Consider the following 19,173-nt stretch of genomic DNA (forward strand, 5'->3'; position numbering starts at 1 on the left):
TTCCCAAGGCTCTCAGCCACGGTACTCCGTGTAAGGCTTCCTCCGTCTAGAGGTCGACGGTAGCTAAAGCACGGTTTCTCTACAGTGTTGTTTCTTCGAGTTAGAACACTAGGTGTTAGACTTCTATGCAAAAGTGGGGCTGCCGAGCTAGCGTGATGAAACACATGGGGAGTCGTGTTCTGCCTTTCGCTGGGGCCTGAGTCTCACTCGCAAAAAGCTTTGGACTCCCTTGCAGTGCTCTCACGCAGGCACACAACAAAATGCTTCCACCCTCAGGAGCAGCTCTTTTACCTGCAGCACAGGCTTTCTACCGAGTTTTTCCTTCGAGTTAGGTGGCTGTGTTTAAGCCTGCACACACACCATGGTCAACGGAACTAGCCCCATAACCATGTAGTGAGTTGAGAGCTGCCCTCTGTACCGGCCTGTCTCTCCCCAGATATTACAAAATGGAAACCGCCCCCAGGCGCTCAGCCACAGTACACCCTAAACTGCTTCGCCCACAGAGAGGTCGACGGTAGCTAAAGCACGGTTTCTCTACAGTGTTGTTTCGTCGAGTTAGAACGCTAGCTATGAGACTTCCATGCAAAAGTGGGGCTGCCGTGCTAGCTTGATGAAACACATGGGGAGTCATGTTCTGCCTTTCACTGGGGCCTGAGTCTCACTCGCAAAAAGCTTTCGACTCGCTTGCAGTGCTCTCACGCACGCACACAACAAAATGCTGCCACCCTCAGGAGCAGCTGTTTTACCTGCAGCACAGGCTCTCAACCGAGTTTCTCCTTCGAGGTAGGTGGCTGTGTTTAAGCTGCCACACACACCCTGGGCAACGGTCCTAGCCCCATAACCATGATGTGAGTTGAGAGCTGCCTTCTGTACCGGCCTGTCTCTCCCCCGATATTACGATATTGAAACCGTCCCCAGGCTCTCAGCCACAGTACACCCTAAACTGCTTCGCCCACAGAGAGGTCGACGGTAGCTAAAGCACGGTTTCTCTACTGTGTAGTTTCTTCGTGTTAGAACGCTAGCTATTAGACTTCCATGCAAATGTGGGGCTGCCGTGCTAGCTTGGTCAAACACATGGGGAGTCGTGTTCTGCCTTTCGCTGGGGCCTGAGTCTCACTCGCAAAAAGCTTTGGACTCCCTTGCAGTGCTCTCACGCACGCACACAACAAAATGCTGCCACCCTCAGGAGCAGCTGCTTTACCTGAAGCACAGGCTCTCAACCGAGTTTTTCCTTCGAGTTAGGTGGCTTCATTTAAGCCTGCACACACACCCTGGGCAACGGTCCTAGCCCCATAACCATGATGTGGGTTGAGAGCTGCCCTCTGTACCGGCCTGTCTCTCCCCCGATATTACGATATTGAAACCGTCCCCAGGCTCTCAGCCACAGTACACCCTAAACCGCTTCGCCCACAGAGAGGTCGACAGTAGCTAAAGCACGGTTTCTCTACAGTGTTGTTTCTTCCAGTTAGAAAGCTAGCTATTAGACTTCCATTCAAAAGTATGGCTGTAGTAATACTTTCATGGAACATGTGGGGAGTGATGTTCTGGCTTCTTTCAGGGCCTGGGTCTCACAAGGAGAATGGTTTTGGACTCACTTGCTGTGCACTCACGCATGCACACCACACAATGCGTCCACCCTGAGGCCTGGCTATTTTAGCCTAACCAGGAATTCCCTACAGAGTTGTTCCTTTGACTTAGGTGGTTGTCTTATGGCCTGCAGGCACACCCGGGGCAGCGGTACTAGCCTCATAAACAGGAGGTGAGTTGAGAGCTGCCTTCCGCACCGGCCTGTTTCTCACTCCATTTCACCTATGGGACCCTTTCCCCGGTCTCTCCTACACGAGCACTATACAACTCCTGCGGCTTCAGGAACGGCAATGCTGGCTAAAGCGCAGTAACACTACAGCATTGATTCTTGGTGTTAGTAGCCTGGTAGGCGAATGAGCTGCAGCTGGGATTCTTTATAGGCTTGTTTCTTCCCAGTCAGTGTCGAGCACATAGCATTCCAAGCAGACATGGAGCACTAGTGTTCGCTTCAGGTAGCAAGAGCTGAGTCCAGAGGTGCCTTGTGCCCGGACCTATTTCTCCCTTGGTTTCACGTATGGAACCCGTTCCCCAGGCTCTCAGCCACGGTACTCCGTGTAATGCTTCCTCCGTCTAGAGGTCGACAGTAGCTAAAGCACGGTTTCTCTACAGTGTTGTTTCTTCCAGTTAGAAAGCTAGCTATTAGACTTCCATTCAAAAGTATGGCTGTAGTAATACTTTCATGGAACATGTGGGGAGTGATGTTCTGGCTTCTTTCAGGGCCTGGGTCTCACAAGGAGAATGGTTTTGGACTCACTTGCTGTGCACTCACGCATGCACACCACACAATGCGTCCACACATAGGCCTGGCTATTTTAGCCTATCCAGGAATTCCCTACAGAGTTGTTCCTTTGACTTAGGTGGTTGTCTTATGGCCTGCAGGCACACCCGGGGCAGCGGTACTAGCCTCATAAACAGGAGGTGAGTTGAGACCTGCCTTCCGCACCGGCCTGTTTCTCACTCCATTTCACCTATGGGACCCTTTCCCCGGTCTCTCCTACACGAGCACTATACAACTCCTGCGGCTTCAGGAACGGCAATGCTGGCTAAAGCGCAGTAACACTACAGCATGGATTCTTGGTGTTAGTAGCCTGGTAGGCGAATGAGCTGCAGCTGGGATTCTTTACAGGCTTGTTTCTTCCCACTCAGTGTCGAGCACATAGCATTCCAAGCACACATGGAGCAGTAGTGTTAGCTTCAGGTAGCAAGAGCTGAGTCCAGAGGTGCCTTGTGCCCGGACCTATTTCTCCCTTGGTTTCACGTATGGAACCCGTTCCCCAGGCTCTCAGCCACGGTACTCCGTGTAAGGCTTCCTCCGTCTAGAGGTCGACGGTAGCTAAAGCACGGTTTCTCTACAGTGTTGTTTCTTCGAGTTAGAACACTAGGTGTTAGACTTCTATGCAAAAGTGGGGCTGCCGAGCTAGCGTGATGAAACACATGGGGAGTCGTGTTCTGCCTTTCGCTGGGGCCTGAGTCTCACTCGCAAAAAGCTTTGGACTCCCTTGCAGTGCTCTCACGCAGGCACACAACAAAATGCTTCCACCCTCAGGAGCAGCTCTTTTACCTGCAGCACAGGCTTTCTACCGAGTTTTTCCTTCGAGTTAGGTGGCTGTGTTTAAGCCTGCACACACACCATGGTCAACGGAACTAGCCCCATAACCATGTAGTGAGTTGAGAGCTGCCCTCTGTACCGGCCTGTCTCTCCCCAGATATTACAAAATGGAAACCGCCCCCAGGCGCTCAGCCACAGTACACCCTAAACTGCTTCGCCCACAGAGAGGTCGACGGTAGCTAAAGCACGGTTTCTCTACAGTGTTGTTTCTTCGAGTTAGAACGCTAGCTATTAGACGTCCATGCAAAAGTGGGGCTGCCGTGCTAACTTGATGAAACACATGGGGAGTCGTATTCTGCCTTTCGCTGGGGCCTGAGTCTCGCTCGCAAAAAGCTTTGGACTCCCTTGCAGTGCTCTCACGCACGCACACAACAAAATGCTGCCACCCTCACGAGCAGCTGTTTGACCTGCAGCACAGGCTCTCAACCGAGTTTCTCCTTCGAGGTAGGTGGCTGTGTTTAAGCTGCCACACACACCCTGGGTAACGGACCTAGCCCCATAACCATGATGTGAGTTGAGAGCTGTCTTCTGTACCGGCCTGTCTCTCCCCCAATATTACGATATTGAAACCGTCCCCAGGCTCTCAGCCACAGTACACCCTAAACTGCTTGGCCCACAGAGAGGTCGACGGTAGCTAAAGCACGGTTTCTCTACTGTGTAGTTTCTTCGTGTTAGAACGCTAGCTATTAGACTTCCATGCAAATGTGGGGCTGCCGTGCTAGCTTGGTGAAACACATGGGGAGTCGTGTTCTGCCTTTCGCTGGGGCCTGAGTCTCACTCGCAAAAAGCTTTGGACTCCCTTGCAGTGCTCTCACGCACGCACACAACAAAATGCTGCCACCCTCAGGAGCAGCTGCTTTACCTGAAGCACAGGCTCTCAACCGAGTTTCTCCTTCGAAGTAGGTGGCTGTGTTTAAGCTGCCACACACACCCTGGGCAACGGTCCTAGCCCCATAACCATGATGTGCGTTGAGAGCTGCCTTCTGTACCGACCTGTCTCTCCCCCGATATTACGATATTGAAACCGTCCCCAGGCTCTCAGCCACAGTACACCCTAAACTGCTTCGCCCACAGAGAGGTCGACGGTAGCTAAAGCACGGTTTCTCTACTGTGTAGTTTCTTCGTGTTAGAACGCTAGCTATTAGACTTCCATGCAAATGTGGGGCTGCTGTGCTAGCTTGGTCAAACACATGGGGAGTCGTGTTCTGCCTTTCGCTGGGGCTTGAGTCTCACTCGCAAAAAGCTTTGGACTCCCTTGCAGTGCTCTCACGCAGGCACACAACAAAATGCTTCCACCCTCAGGAGCAGCTATTTTACCTGCAGCACAGGCTTTCTACCGAGTTTTTGCTTCGAGTTAGGTGGCTGTGTTTAAGCCTGCACACACACCATGGTCAACGGAACTAGCCCCATAACCATGATGTGAGTTGAGAGCTGCCCTCTGTACCGGCCTGTCTCTCCCCCGATATTACAAAATGGAAACCGTCCCCAGGCTCTCAGCTACAGTACACCCTAAACTGCTTCGCCCACAGAGAGGTCGACGGTAGCTAAAGCACGGTTTCTCGACAGTGTTGTTTCTTCGAGTAAGAACGCTACTATTAGACGTCCATGCAAAAGTGGGGCTGCCGTGCTAACTTGATGAAACACATGGGGAGTCGTGTTCTGCCTTTCGCTGGGGCCTGAGTCTCGCTCGCAAAAAGCTTTGACTCCCTTGCAGTGCTCTCACGCACGCACACAACAAAATGCTGCCACCCTCAGGAGCAGCTGTTTTACCTGCACCACAGGCTCTCAACCGAGTTTCTCCTTCGAGGTAGGTGGCTGTGTTTAAGCTGCCACACACACCCTGGGTAACGGTCCTAGCCCCATAACCATGATGTGAGTTGAGAGCTGTCTTCTGTACCGGCCTGTCTCTCCCCCAATATTACGATATTGAAACCGTCCCCAGGCTCTCAGCCACAGTACACCCTAAACTGCTTCGCCCACAGAGAGGTCGACGGTAGCTAAAGCACGGTTTCTGTACTGTGTAGTTTCTTCGTGTTAGAACGCTAGCTATTAGACTTCCATGCAAATGTGGGGCTGCCGAGCTAGCTTGGTCAAACACATGGGGAGTCGTGTTCTGCCTTTCGCTGGGGCCTGAGTCTCACTCGCAAAAAGCTTTGGACTCCCTTGCAGTGCTCTCACGCACGCACACAACAAAATGCTGCCACGCTCAGGAGCAGCTGTTTACCTGCAGCTCACGCTTTCAACCGAGTTTCTCCTTCAAGGTAGGTGGCTGTGTTTAAGCTGCCACACACACCCTGGGCAACGGTCCTAGCCCCATGACCATGATGTGAGTTGAGAGCTGCCTTCTGTACAGGCATGTCTCTCCCCCGATATTACGATATTGAAACCGTCCCCAGGCTCTCAGCTACAGTACACCCTAAACTGCTTCGCCCACAGAGAGGTCGACGGTAGCTAAAGCACGGTTTCTCTACTGTGTAGTTTCTTCGTGTAAGAACGTTAGCTATTAGACTTCCATGCAAATGTGGGGCTGCCGTGCTAGCTTGGTCAAACACATGGGGAGTCGTGTTCTGCCTTTCGCTGGGGCCTGAGTCTCACTCGCAAAAAGCTTTGGACTCCCTTGCAGTGCTCTCACGCAGGCACACAACATAATGCTTCCACCCTCAGGAGCAGCTATTTTACCTGCAGCACAGGCTTTCTACCGAGTTTTTCCTTCGAGTTAGGTGGCATGTTTAAGCCTGAACACACACCATGGTCAACGGAACTAGCCCCATAACCATGTAGTGAGTTGAGAGCTGCGCTCTGTACCGGCCTGTCTCTCCCCCGATATTACAAAATGGAAACCGTCCCCACGCTCTCAGCCACAGTACACCCTAAACTGGTTCGCCCACAGAGAGGTCGACGGTAGCTAAAGCACGGTTTCTCGACAGTGTTGTTTCTTCGAGTTAGAACGCTAGCTATTAGGCGTCCATGCAAATGTGGGGCTGCCGTGCTAACTTGATGAAACACATGGGGAGTCGTGTTCTGCCTTTCGCTGGGGCCTGAGTCTCGCTCGCAAAAAGCTTTGGACTCCCTTGCAGTGCTCTCACGCACGCACACAACAAAATGCTGCCACCCTCAGGAGCAGCTGTTTTACCTGCAGCACAGGCGCTCAACCGAGTTTCTCTTTCGAGGTAGGTGGCTGTGTTTAAGCTGCCACACACACCCTGGGTAACGGTCCTAGCCCCATAACCATGATGTGAGTTGAGAGCTGTCTTCTGTACCGGCCTGTCTCTCCCCCAATATTACGATATTGAAACCGTCCCCTGGCTCTCAGCCACAGTACACCCTAAACTGCTTCGCCCACAGAGAGGTCGACGGTAGCTAAAGCACGGTTTCTCTACTGTGTAGTTTCTTCGTGTTAGAACGCTACCTATTAGACTTCCATGCAAATGTGGGGCTGCCGAGCTAGCTTGGTCAAACACATGGGGGGTCGTGTTCTGCCTTTCGCTGGGGCCTGAGTCTCACTCGCAAAAAGCTTTGGACTCCCTTGCAGTGCTCTCACGCACGCACACAACAAAATGCTGCCACCCTCAGGAGCATCTGTTTGACCTGCAGCACAGGCTCTCAACCGAGTTTCTCCTTCGAGGTAGGTGGCTGTGTTTAAGCTGCCACACACACCCTGGGCAACGGTCCTAGCCCCATGACCATGATGTGAGTTGAGAGCTGCCTTCTGTACAGGCATGTCTCTCCCCCGATATTACGATATTGAAACCGTCCCCAGGCTCTCAGCCACAGTACACCCTAAACTGCTTCGCCCACAGAGAGGTCGACAGTAGCTAAAGCACGGTTTCTCTACTGTGTAGTTTCTTCGTGTAAGAACGTTAGCTATTAGACTTCCATGCAAATGTGGGGCTGCCGTGCTAGCTTGGTGAAACACATGGGGAGTCGTGTTCTGCCTTTCGCAGGGGCCTGAGTCTCACTCGCAAAAACTTTGGACTCCCTTGCAGTGCTCTCACGCACGCACACAACAAAATGCTGCCACCCTCAGGAGCAGCTGCTTTACCTGAAGCACAGGCTCTCAACCGAGTTTTTCCTTCGAGTTAGGTGGCTTCATTTAAGCCTACACACACCCTGGGCAACGGTCCTAGCCCCATAACCATGATGTGGGTTGAGAGCTGCCCTCTATACCGGCCTGTCTCTCCCCCGATATTACGATATTGAAACCGTCCCCAGGCTCTCAGCCACAGTACACCCTAAACTGCTTCGCCCACAGAGAGGTCGACAGTAGGTAAAGCACGGTTTCTCTACAGTGTTGTTTCTTCCAGTTAGAAAGCTAGCTATTAGACTTCCATTCAAAAGTGTGGCCGTAGTACTAGTTTCATGGAGCAAGTGGGGAGTCGTGTTCTGGCTTCTTTCAGGGCCTGGGTCTCACAAGGAAAATGGTTTTGGACTCACTTGCTGTGCACTCACGCATGCACACCACACAATGCGTCCACCCTGAGGCATGGCTATTTTAGCCGAAGCAGGAATTCCCTACAGAGTTGTTCCTTTGACGTCGGTGGTTGGCTTATGGCCTGCAGGCACACCCGGGGCAGCGGTACTAGCCTCATAAACAAGAGGTGAGTTGAGAGCTGCCTTCCGCACCGGCCTGTTTCTCACTCCATTTCACGTATGGGACCCTTTCCCCGGTCTCTCCTACACGAGCACTATACAACTCCTGCGGCTTCAGGAACGGCAATGCTGGCTCAAGCGCAGTAACACTACAGCATTGATTCTTGGTGTTAGTGGCCTGGTAGGCGAATGAGCTGCAGCGGGGATTCTTTACAGGCTTGTTTCTTCCCAGTCAGTGTCGAGCACATAGCATTCCAAGCACAGATGGAGCAGTAGTGTTAGCTTCAGGTAGCAAGAACTGAGTCCAGAGGTGCCTTCTGCCCGAACCTATTTCTCCCTTGGTTTCATGTATGGAACCCGTTCCCCAGGCTCTCAGCCACGGTTCTCTGTGTAATCCTTCCTCCATCTAGAGGTCGAAGGTAGCTAAAGCACGGTTTCTCTACAGTGTTGTTTCTTCGAGTTAGAACACTAGCTGTTAGACTTCTATGCAAAAGTGGGGCTGCCGTGTTGGCGTGATGAAACACATGGGGAGTCGTGTTCTGCCTTTCGCTGGGGCCTGAGTCTCACTCGCAAAAAGCTTTGGACTCCCTTGCAGTGCTCTCACGCAGGCACACAACAAAATGCTTCCACCCTCAGGAGCAGCTATTTTACCTGCAGCACAGGCTTTCTACCGAGTTTTTGCTTCGAGTTAGGTGGCTGTGTTTAAGCCTGCACACACACCATGGTCAACGGAACTAGCCCCATAACCATGATGTGAGTTGAGAGCTGCCCTCTGTACCGGCCTGTCTCTCCCCAGATATTACAAAATGGAAACCGTCCCCAGGCGCTCAGCCACAGTACAGCCTAAACTGCTTCGTCCAAAGAGAGGTCGACGGTGGCTAATGCACGGTTTCTCTACAGTGTTGTTTCTTCGAGTTAGAACGCTAGCTATTAGACTTCCATGCCAATGTGGGGCTGCCGTGCTAGCTTGGTCAAACACATGGGGAGTCATGTTCTGCCTTTCACTGGGGCCTGAGTCTCACTCGCAAAAAGCTTTGGACTCGCTTGCAGTGCTCTCACGCACGCACACAACAAAATGCTGCCACCCTCAGGAGCAGCTGTTTTACCTGCAGCACAGGCTCTCAACCGAGTTTCTCCTTCGAGGTAGGTGGCTGTGTTTAAGCTTCCACACACACCCTGGGCAACGGTCCTAGCCCCATAAACATGATGTGAGTTGAGAGCTGCCTTCTGTACCGGCCTGTCTCTCCCCCGATATTACGATATTGAAACCGTCCGCAGGCTCTCAACCACAGTACACCCTATACTGCTTCGCCCAGAGAGAGGTCGACGGTAGCTAAAGCACGGTTTTTCTACTGTGTAGTTTCTTCGTGTTAGAACGCTAGCTATTAGACTTCCATGCCAATGTGGGGCTGCCGTGCTAGCTTGGTCAAACACATGGGGAGTCGTGTTCTGCCTTTCGCTGGGGCCTGAGTCTCACTCGCAAAAAGCTTTGGACTCCCTTGCAGTGCTCTCACGCACGCACACAACAAAATGCTGCCACCCTCAGGAGCAGCTGCTTTACCTGAAGCACAGGCTCTCAACCGAGTTTTTCCTTCGAGTTAGGTGGCTTCATTTAAGCCTGCACACACACCCTGGGCAACGGTCCTAGCCCCATAACCATGATGTGGGTTGAGAGCTGCCCTCTGTACCGGCCTGTCTCTCCCCCGATATTACGATATTGAAACCGTCCCCAGGCTCTCAGCCACAGTACACCCTAAACTGCTTCGCCCACAGAGAGGTCGACAGTAGCTAAAGCACGGTTTCTCTACAGTGTTGTTTCTTCCAGTTAGAAAGCTAGCTATTAGACTTCCATTCAAAAGTGTGGCCGTAGTTCTAGTTTCAAGGAGCAAGTGGGGAGTCGTGTTCTGGCTTCTTTCAGGGCCTGGGTCTCACAAGGAAAATGGTTTTGGACTCACTTGCTGTGCACTCACGCATGCACACCACACAATGCGTCCACCCTGAGGCCTGGCTATTTTAGGCGAAGCAGGAATTCCCTACAGAATTGTTCCTTTGACTTAGGTGGTTGGCTTATGGTCTGCAGGCACAGCCGGGGAAGCGGTTCTAGCCTCATAAACAAGAGGTGAGTTGAGAGCTGCCTTCCGCACCGGCCTGTTTCTCACTCCATTTCACGTATGGGACCCTTTCCCCGGTCTCTCCTACAAGAGCACTATACAACTCCTGCGGCTTCAGGAACGGCAATGCTGGCTAAAGCGCAGTAACACTACAGCATTGATTCTTGGTGTTAGTAGCCTTGTAGGCAAATGAGCTGCAGCTGGGATTCTTTACAGGCTTGTTTCTTCCCAGTCAGTGTCGAGCACATAGCATTCCAATCACACATGGAGCAGTAGTGTTAGCTTCAGGTAGCAAGAGCTGAGTCCAGAGGTGCCTTGTGCCCGGACCTATTTCTCCCTTCGTTTCACGTATGGAACCCGTTCCCCAGGCTCTCAGCCACGGTACTCCGTGTAATGCTTCCTCCATCTAGAGGTCGACGGTAGCTAAAGCACGGTTTCTCTACAGTGTTGTTTCTTCGAGTTAGAACACTAGGTGTTAGACTTCTATGCAAAAGTGGGGCTGCCGTGTTAGCGTGATGAAACACATGGGGAGTCGTGTTCTGCCTTTCGCTGGGGCCTGAGTCTCACTCGCAAAAAGCTTTGGACTCCCTTGCAGTGCTCTCACGCAGGCACACAACAAAATGCTTCCACCCTCAGGAGCAGCTCTTTTACCTGCAGCACAGGCTTTCTACCGAGTTTTTCCTTCGAGTTAGGTGGCTGTGTTTAAGCCTGCACACACACCATGGTCAACGGAACTAGCCCCATAACCATGTAGTGAGTTGAGAGCTGCCCTCTGTACCGGCCTGTCTCTCCCCAGATATTACAAAATGGAAACCGTCCCCAGGCGCTCAGCCACAGTACACCCTAAACTGCTTCGCCCACAGAGAGGTCGACGGTAGCTAAAGCACGGTTTCTCGACAGTGTTGTTTCTTCAAGTTAGAACGCTAGCTATTAGACTTCCATGCAAAAGTGGGGCTGCCGTGCTACCTTGATGAAACACATGGGGAGTCATGTTCTGCCTTTCACTGGGGCCTGAGTCTCACTCGCAAAAAGCTTTGGACTCGCTTGCAGTGCTCTCACGCACGCACACAACAAAATGCTGCCACCCTCAGGAGCAGCTGTTTTACCTGCAGCACAGGCTCTCAACCGAGTTTCTCCTTCGAGGTAGGTGGCTGTGTTTAAGCTGCCACACACACCCTGGGCAACGGTCCTAGCCCCATAACCATGATGTGAGTTGAGAGCTGCCTTCTGTACCGGCCTGTGTCTCTCCCCCGATATTACGATATTGAAACCCTCCCCAGGCTCTGAGCCACAGTACACCCTAAACTGCTTCGCCCACAGAGAGGTCGATGCTAGCTAAAGCACGGTTTCTCTACAGTGTTGTTTCTTCGAGTTAGAACGCTAGCTATTAGACTTCCATGCAAATGTGGGGCTGCCGTGCTAGCTTGATGAAACACATGGGGAGTCATGTTCTGCCTTTCGCTGGGGCCTGAGTCTCACTCGCAAAAAGCTTTGGACTCGCTTGCAGTGCTCTCACGCACGCACACAACAAAATGCTGCCACCCTCAGGAGCAGCTGTTTTACCTGCAGCAGAGGCTCTCAACTGATTTTCTCCTTCGAGGTAGGTGGCTGTGTTTAAGCTGCCACACACACCCTGGGCAACGGTCCTAGCCCCATAACCATGATGTGAGTTGAGAGCTGCCTTCTGTACCGGCTTGTCTCTCCCCCGATATTACGATAGTGAAACCGTCCCCAGGCTCTCAGCCACAGTACACCCTAAACTGCTTCGCCCACAGAGAGGTCGACGGTAGCTAAAGCACGGTTTCTCTACTGTGTAGTTTCTTCGTGTTAGAACGCTAGCTATTAGACTTCCATGCAAATGTGGGGCTGCCGTGCTAGCTTGGTCAAACACATGGGGAGTCGTGTTCTGCCTTTCGCTGGGGCCTGAGTCTCACTCGCAAAAAGCTTTGGACTCCCTTGCAGTGCTCTCACGCAGGCACACAACAAAATGCTTCCACCCTCAGGAGCAGCTCTTTTACCTGCAGCACAGGCTTTCTACCGAGTTTTTCCTTCGAGTTAGGTGGCTGTGTTTAAGCCTGCACACACACCATGGTCAACGGAACTAGCCCCATAACCATGTAGTGAGTTGAGAGCTGCCCTCTGTACCGGCCTGTCTCTCCCCAGATATTACAAAATAGAAACCGTCCCCAGGCGCTCAGCCACAGTACACCCTAAACTGCTTCGCCCACAGAGAGGTCGACGGTAGCTAAAGCACGTTTTCTCGACAGTGTTGTTTCTTCGAGTTAGAACGCTAGCTATTAGACTTCCATGCAAAAGTGGGGCTGCCGTGCTACCTTGATGAAACACATGGGGAGTCATGTTCTGCCTTTCACTGGGGCCTGAGTCTCACTCGCAAAAGCTTTGGACTCGCTTGCAGTGCTCTCACGCACGCACACAACAAAACGCTGCCACCCTCAGGAGCAGCTGTTTTACCTGCAGCACAGGCTCTCAACCGAGTTTCTCCTTCGAGGTAGGTGGCTGTGTTTAAGCTGCCACACACACCCTGGGCAACGGTCCTAGCCCCATAACCATGATGTGAGTTGAGAGCTGCCTTCTGTACCGGCCTGTCTCTCCCCCGATATTACGATAGTGAAACCGTCCCCAGGCTCTCAGCCACAGTACACCCTAAACTGCTTCGCCCACAGAGAGGTCGACGGTAGCTAAAGCACGGTTTCTCTACAGTGTTGTTTCTTCCAGTTAGAAAGCTAGCTATTAGACTTCCATTCAAAAGTGTGGCCGTAGTTCTAGTTTCATGGAGCAAGTGGGCAGTCGTGTTCTGGTTCTTTCAGGGCCTGGGTCTCACAAGGAAAATGGTTTTGGACTCACTTGCTGTGCACTCACGCATGCACACCACACAATGCGTCCACCCTGAGGCCTGGCTATTTTAGCCTAACCAGGAATTCCCTACAGAGTTGTTCCTTTGACTTAGGTGGTTGGCTTATGGCCTGCAGGCACACCCGGGGCAGCGGTACTAGCCTCATAAACAAGAGGTGAGTTGAGAGCTGCCTTCCGCACCGGCCTGTTTCTCACTCCATTTCACGTATGGGACCCTTTCCCCGGTCTCTCCTACACGAGCACTATACAACTCCTGCGGCTTCAGGAACGGCAATGCTGGCTAAAGCGCAGTAACACTACAGCATGGATTCTTGGTGTTCGTAGCCTGGTAGGCGAATGAGCTGCAGCTGGGATTCTTTATAGGCTTGTTTCTTCCCAGTCAGTGTCGAGCACATAGCATTCCAAGGACACATGGAGCAGTAGTGTTAGCTTCAGGTAGCAAGAGCTGAGTCCAGAGGTGCCTTGTGCCCGGACCTATTTCTCCCTTGGTTTCACGTATGGAACCCGTTCCCCAGGCTCTCAGCCACGGTACTCCGTGTAAGGCTTCCTCAGTCTAGAGGTCGACGGTAGCTAAAGCACGGTTTCTCTACAGTGTTGTTTCTTCGAGTTAGAACACTAGGTGTTAGACTTCTATGCAAAAGTGGGGCTGCCGAGCTAGCGTGATGAAACACATGGGGAGTCGTGTTCTGCCTTTCGCTGGGGCCTGAGTCTCACTCGCAAAAAGCTTTGGACTCCCTTGCAGTGCTCTCACGCAGGCACACAACAAAATGCTTCCACCCTCAGGAGCAGCTCTTTTACCTGCAGCACAGGCTTTCTACCGAGTTTTTCCTTCGAGTTAGGTGGCTGTGTTTAAGCCTGCACACACACCATGGTCAACGGAACTAGCCCCATAACCATGTAGTGAGTTGAGAGCTGCCCTCTGTACCGGCCTGTCTCTCCCCAGATATTACAAAATGGAAACCGCCCCCAGGCGCTCAGCCACAGTACACCCTAAACTGCTTCGCCCACAGAGAGGTCGACGGTAGCTAAAGTACGGTTTCTCTACAGTGTTGTTTCTTCGAGTTAGAACGCTAGCTATGAGACTTCCATTCAAAAGTGGGGCTGCCGTGCTACCTTGATGAAACACATGGGGAGTCATGTTCTGCCTTTCACTGGGGCCTGAGTCTCACTCGCAAAAAGCTTTCGACTCGCTTGCAGTGCTCTCACGCACGCACACAACAAAATGCTGCCACCCTCAGGAGCAGCTGTTTTACCTGCAGCACAGGCTCTCAACCGAGTTTCTCCTTCGAGGTAGGTGGCTGTGTTTAAGCTGCCACACACACCCTGGGCAACGGTCCTAGCCCCATAACCATGATGTGAGTTGAGAGCTTCCTTCTGTACCGGCCTGTCTCTCCCCCGATATTACGATACTGAAACCGTCCCCAGGCTCTCAGCCACAGTACACCCTAAACTGCTTCGCCCACAGAGAGGTCGACGGTAGCTAAAGCACGGTTTCTCTACTGTGTAGTTTCTTCGTGTTAGAACGCTAGCTATTAGACTTCCATGCAAATGTGGGGCTGCCGTGCTAGCTTGGTCAAACACATGGGGAGTCGTGTTCTGCCTTTCGCTGGGGCCTGAGTCTCACTCGCAAAAAGCTTTGGACTCCCTTGCAGTGCTCTCATGCACGCACACAACAAAATGCTGCCACCCTCAGGAGCAGCTGCTTTACCTGAAGCACAGGCTCTCAACCGAGTTTTTCCTTCGAGTTAGGTGGCTTCATTTAAGCCTGCACACACACCCTGGGCAACGGTCCTAGCCCCATAACCATGATGTGGGTTGAGAGCTGCCCTCTGTACCGGCCTGTCTCTCCCCCGATATTACGATATTGAAACCGTCCCCAGGCTCTCAGCCACAGTACACCCTAAACCGCTTCGCCCACAGAGAGGTCGACAGTAGCTAAAGCACGGTTTCTCTACAGTGTTGTTTCTTCCAGTTAGAAAGCTAGCTATTAGACTTCCATTCAAAAGTATGGCTGTAGTAATACTTTCATGGAACATGTGGGGAGTGATGTTCTGGCTTCTTTCAGGGCCTGGGTCTCACAAGGAGAATGGTTTTGGACTCACTTGCTGTGCACTCACGCATGCACACCACACAATGCGTCCACACATAGGCCTGGCTATTTTAGCCTATCCAGGAATTCCCTACAGAGTTGTTCCTTTGACTTAGGTGGTTGTCTTATGGCCTGCAGGCACACCCGGGGCAGCGGTACTAGCCTCATAAACAGGAGGTGAGTTGAGACCTGCCTTCCGCACCGGCCTGTTTCTCACTCCATTTCACCTATGGGACCCTTTCCCCGGTCTCTCCTACACGAGCACTATACAACTCCTGCGGCTTCAGGAACGGCAATGCTGGCTAAAGCGCAGTAACACTACAGCATGGATTCTTGGTGTTAGTAGCCTGGTAGGCGAATGAGCTGCAGCTGGGATTCTTTACAGGCTTGTTTCTTCCCACTCAGTGTCGAGCACATAGCATTCCAAGCACACATGGAGCAGTAGTGTTAGCTTCAGGTAGCAAGAGCTGAGTCCAGAGGTGCCTTGTGCCCGGACCTATTTCTCCCTTGGTTTCACGTATGGAACCCGTTCCCCAGGCTCTCAGCCACGGTACTCCGTGTAATGCTTCCTCCGTCTAGAGGTCGACGGTAGCTAAAGCACGGTTTCTCTACAGTGTTGTTTCTTCGAGTTAGAACACTAGGTGTTAGACTTCTATGCAAAAGTGGGGCTGCCGAGCTAGCGTGATGAAACACATGGGGAGTCGTGTTCTGCCTTTCGCTGGGGCCTGAGTCTCACTCGCAAAAAGCTTTGGACTCCCTTGCAGTGCTCTCACGCAGGCACACAACAAAATGCTTCCACCCTCAGGAGCAGCTCTTTTACCTGCAGCACAGGCTTTCTACCGAGTTTTTCCTTCGAGTTAGGTGGCTGTGTTTAAGCCTGCACACACACCATGGTCAACGGAACTAGCCCCATAACCATGTAGTGAGTTGAGAGCTGCCCTCTGTACCGGCCTGTCTCTCCCCAGATATTACAAAATGGAAACCGCCCCCAGGCGCTCAGCCACAGTACACCCTAAACTGCTTCGCCCACAGAGAGGTCGACGGTAGCTAAAGCACGGTTTCTCTACAGTGTTGTTTCTTCGAGTTAGAACGCTAGCTATTAGACGTCCATGCAAAAGTGGGGCTGCCGTGCTAACTTGATGAAACACATGGGGAGTCGTATTCTGCCTTTCGCTGGGGCCTGAGTCTCGCTCGCAAAAAGCTTTGGACTCCCTTGCAGTGCTCTCACGCACGCACACAACAAAATGCTGCCACCCTCACGAGCAGCTGTTTGACCTGCAGCACAGGCTCTCAACCGAGTTTCTCCTTCGAGGTAGGTGGCTGTGTTTAAGCTGCCACACACACCCTGGGTAACGGACCTAGCCCCATAACCATGATGTGAGTTGAGAGCTGTCTTCTGTACCGGCCTGTCTCTCCCCCAATATTACGATATTGAAACCGTCCCCAGGCTCTCAGCCACAGTACACCCTAAACTGCTTGGCCCACAGAGAGGTCGACGGTAGCTAAAGCACGGTTTCTCTACTGTGTAGTTTCTTCGTGTTAGAACGCTAGCTATTAGACTTCCATGCAAATGTGGGGCTGCCGTGCTAGCTTGGTGAAACACATGGGGAGTCGTGTTCTGCCTTTCGCTGGGGCCTGAGTCTCACTCGCAAAAAGCTTTGGACTCCCTTGCAGTGCTCTCACGCACGCACACAACAAAATGCTGCCACCCTCAGGAGCAGCTGCTTTACCTGAAGCACAGGCTCTCAACCGAGTTTCTCCTTCGAAGTAGGTGGCTGTGTTTAAGCTGCCACACACACCCTGGGCAACGGTCCTAGCCCCATAACCATGATGTGCGTTGAGAGCTGCCTTCTGTACCGACCTGTCTCTCCCCCGATATTACGATATTGAAACCGTCCCCAGGCTCTCAGCCACAGTACACCCTAAACTGCTTCGCCCACAGAGAGGTCGACGGTAGCTAAAGCACGGTTTCTCTACTGTGTAGTTTCTTCGTGTTAGAACGCTAGCTATTAGACTTCCATGCAAATGTGGGGCTGCTGTGCTAGCTTGGTCAAACACATGGGGAGTCGTGTTCTGCCTTTCGCTGGGGCTTGAGTCTCACTCGCAAAAAGCTTTGGACTCCCTTGCAGTGCTCTCACGCAGGCACACAACAAAATGCTTCCACCCTCAGGAGCAGCTATTTTACCTGCAGCACAGGCTTTCTACCGAGTTTTTGCTTCGAGTTAGGTGGCTGTGTTTAAGCCTGCACACACACCATGGTCAACGGAACTAGCCCCATAACCATGATGTGAGTTGAGAGCTGCCCTCTGTACCGGCCTGTCTCTCCCCCGATATTACAAAATGGAAACCGTCCCCAGGCTCTCAGCCACAGTACACCCTAAACTGCTTCGCCCACAGAGAGGTCGACGGTAGCTAAAGCACGGTTTCTCGACAGTGTTGTTTCTTCGAGTAAGAACGCTACTATTAGACGTCCATGCAAAAGTGGGGCTGCCGTGCTAACTTGATGAAACACATGGGGAGTCGTGTTCTGCCTTTCGCTGGGGCCTGAGTCTCGCTCGCAAAAAGCTTTGACTCCCTTGCAGTGCTCTCACGCACGCACACAACAAAATGCTGCCACCCTCAGGAGCAGCTGTTTTACCTGCACCACAGGCTCTCAACCGAGTTTCTCCTTCGAGGTAGGTGGCTGTGTTTAAGCTGCCACACACACCCTGGGTAACGGTCCTAGCCCCATAACCATGATGTGAGTTGAGAGCTGTCTTCTGTACCGGCCTGTCTCTCCCCCAATATTACGATATTGAAACCGTCCCCAGGCTCTCAGCCACAGTACACCCTAAACTGCTTCGCCCACAGAGAGGTCGACGGTAGCTAAAGCACGGTTTCTGTACTGTGTAGTTTCTTCGTGTTAGAACGCTAGCTATTAGACTTCCATGCAAATGTGGGGCTGCCGAGCTAGCTTGGTCAAACACATGGGGAGTCGTGTTCTGCCTTTCGCTGGGGCCTGAGTCTCACTCGCAAAAAGCTTTGGACTCCCTTGCAGTGCTCTCACGCACGCACACAACAAAATGCTGCCACGCTCAGGAGCAGCTGTTTACCTGCAGCTCACGCTTTCAACCGAGTTTCTCCTTCAAGGTAGGTGGCTGTGTTTAAGCTGCCACACACACCCTGGGCAACGGTCCTAGCCCCATGACCATGATGTGAGTTGAGAGCTGCCTTCTGTACAGGCATGTCTCTCCCCCGATATTACGATATTGAAACCGTCCCCAGGCTCTCAGCTACAGTACACCCTAAACTGCTTCGCCCACAGAGAGGTCGACGGTAGCTAAAGCACGGTTTCTCTACTGTGTAGTTTCTTCGTGTAAGAACGTTAGCTATTAGACTTCCATGCAAATGTGGGGCTGCCGTGCTAGCTTGGTCAAACACATGGGGAGTCGTGTTCTGCCTTTCGCTGGGGCCTGAGTCTCACTCGCAAAAAGCTTTGGACTCCCTTGCAGTGCTCTCACGCAGGCACACAACATAATGCTTCCACCCTCAGGAGCAGCTATTTTACCTGCAGCACAGGCTTTCTACCGAGTTTTTGCTTCGAGTTAGGTGGCATGTTTAAGCCTGAACACACACCATGGTCAACGGAACTAGCCCCATAACCATGTAGTGAGTTGAGAGCTGCGCTCTGTACCGGCCTGTCTCTCCCCCGATATTACAAAATGGAAACCGTCCCCACGCTCTCAGCCACAGTACACCCTAAACTGGTTCGCCCACAGAGAGGTCGACGGTAGCTAAAGCACGGTTTCTCGACAGTGTTGTTTCTTCGAGTTAGAACGCTAGCTATTAGGCGTCCATGCAAATGTGGGGCTGCCGTGCTAACTTGATGAAACACATGGGGAGTCGTGTTCTGCCTTTCGCTGGGGCCTGAGTCTCGCTCGCAAAAAGCTTTGGACTCCCTTGCAGTGCTCTCACGCACGCACACAACAAAATGCTGCCACCCTCAGGAGCAGCTGTTTTACCTGCAGCACAGGCGCTCAACCGAGTTTCTCTTTCGAGGTAGGTGGCTGTGTTTAAGCTGCCACACACACCCTGGGTAACGGTCCTAGCCCCATAACCATGATGTGAGTTGAGAGCTGTCTTCTGTACCGGCCTGTCTCTCCCCCAATATTACGATATTGAAACCGTCCCCTGGCTCTCAGCCACAGTACACCCTAAACTGCTTCGCCCACAGAGAGGTCGACGGTAGCTAAAGCACGGTTTCTCTACTGTGTAGTTTCTTCGTGTTAGAACGCTACCTATTAGACTTCCATGCAAATGTGGGGCTGCCGAGC

This window comes from Halichoerus grypus, chromosome 5, assembly GCF_964656455.1.
Source record: "Halichoerus grypus chromosome 5, mHalGry1.hap1.1, whole genome shotgun sequence".
Taxonomy (NCBI): Eukaryota; Metazoa; Chordata; class Mammalia; order Carnivora; family Phocidae; genus Halichoerus; species Halichoerus grypus.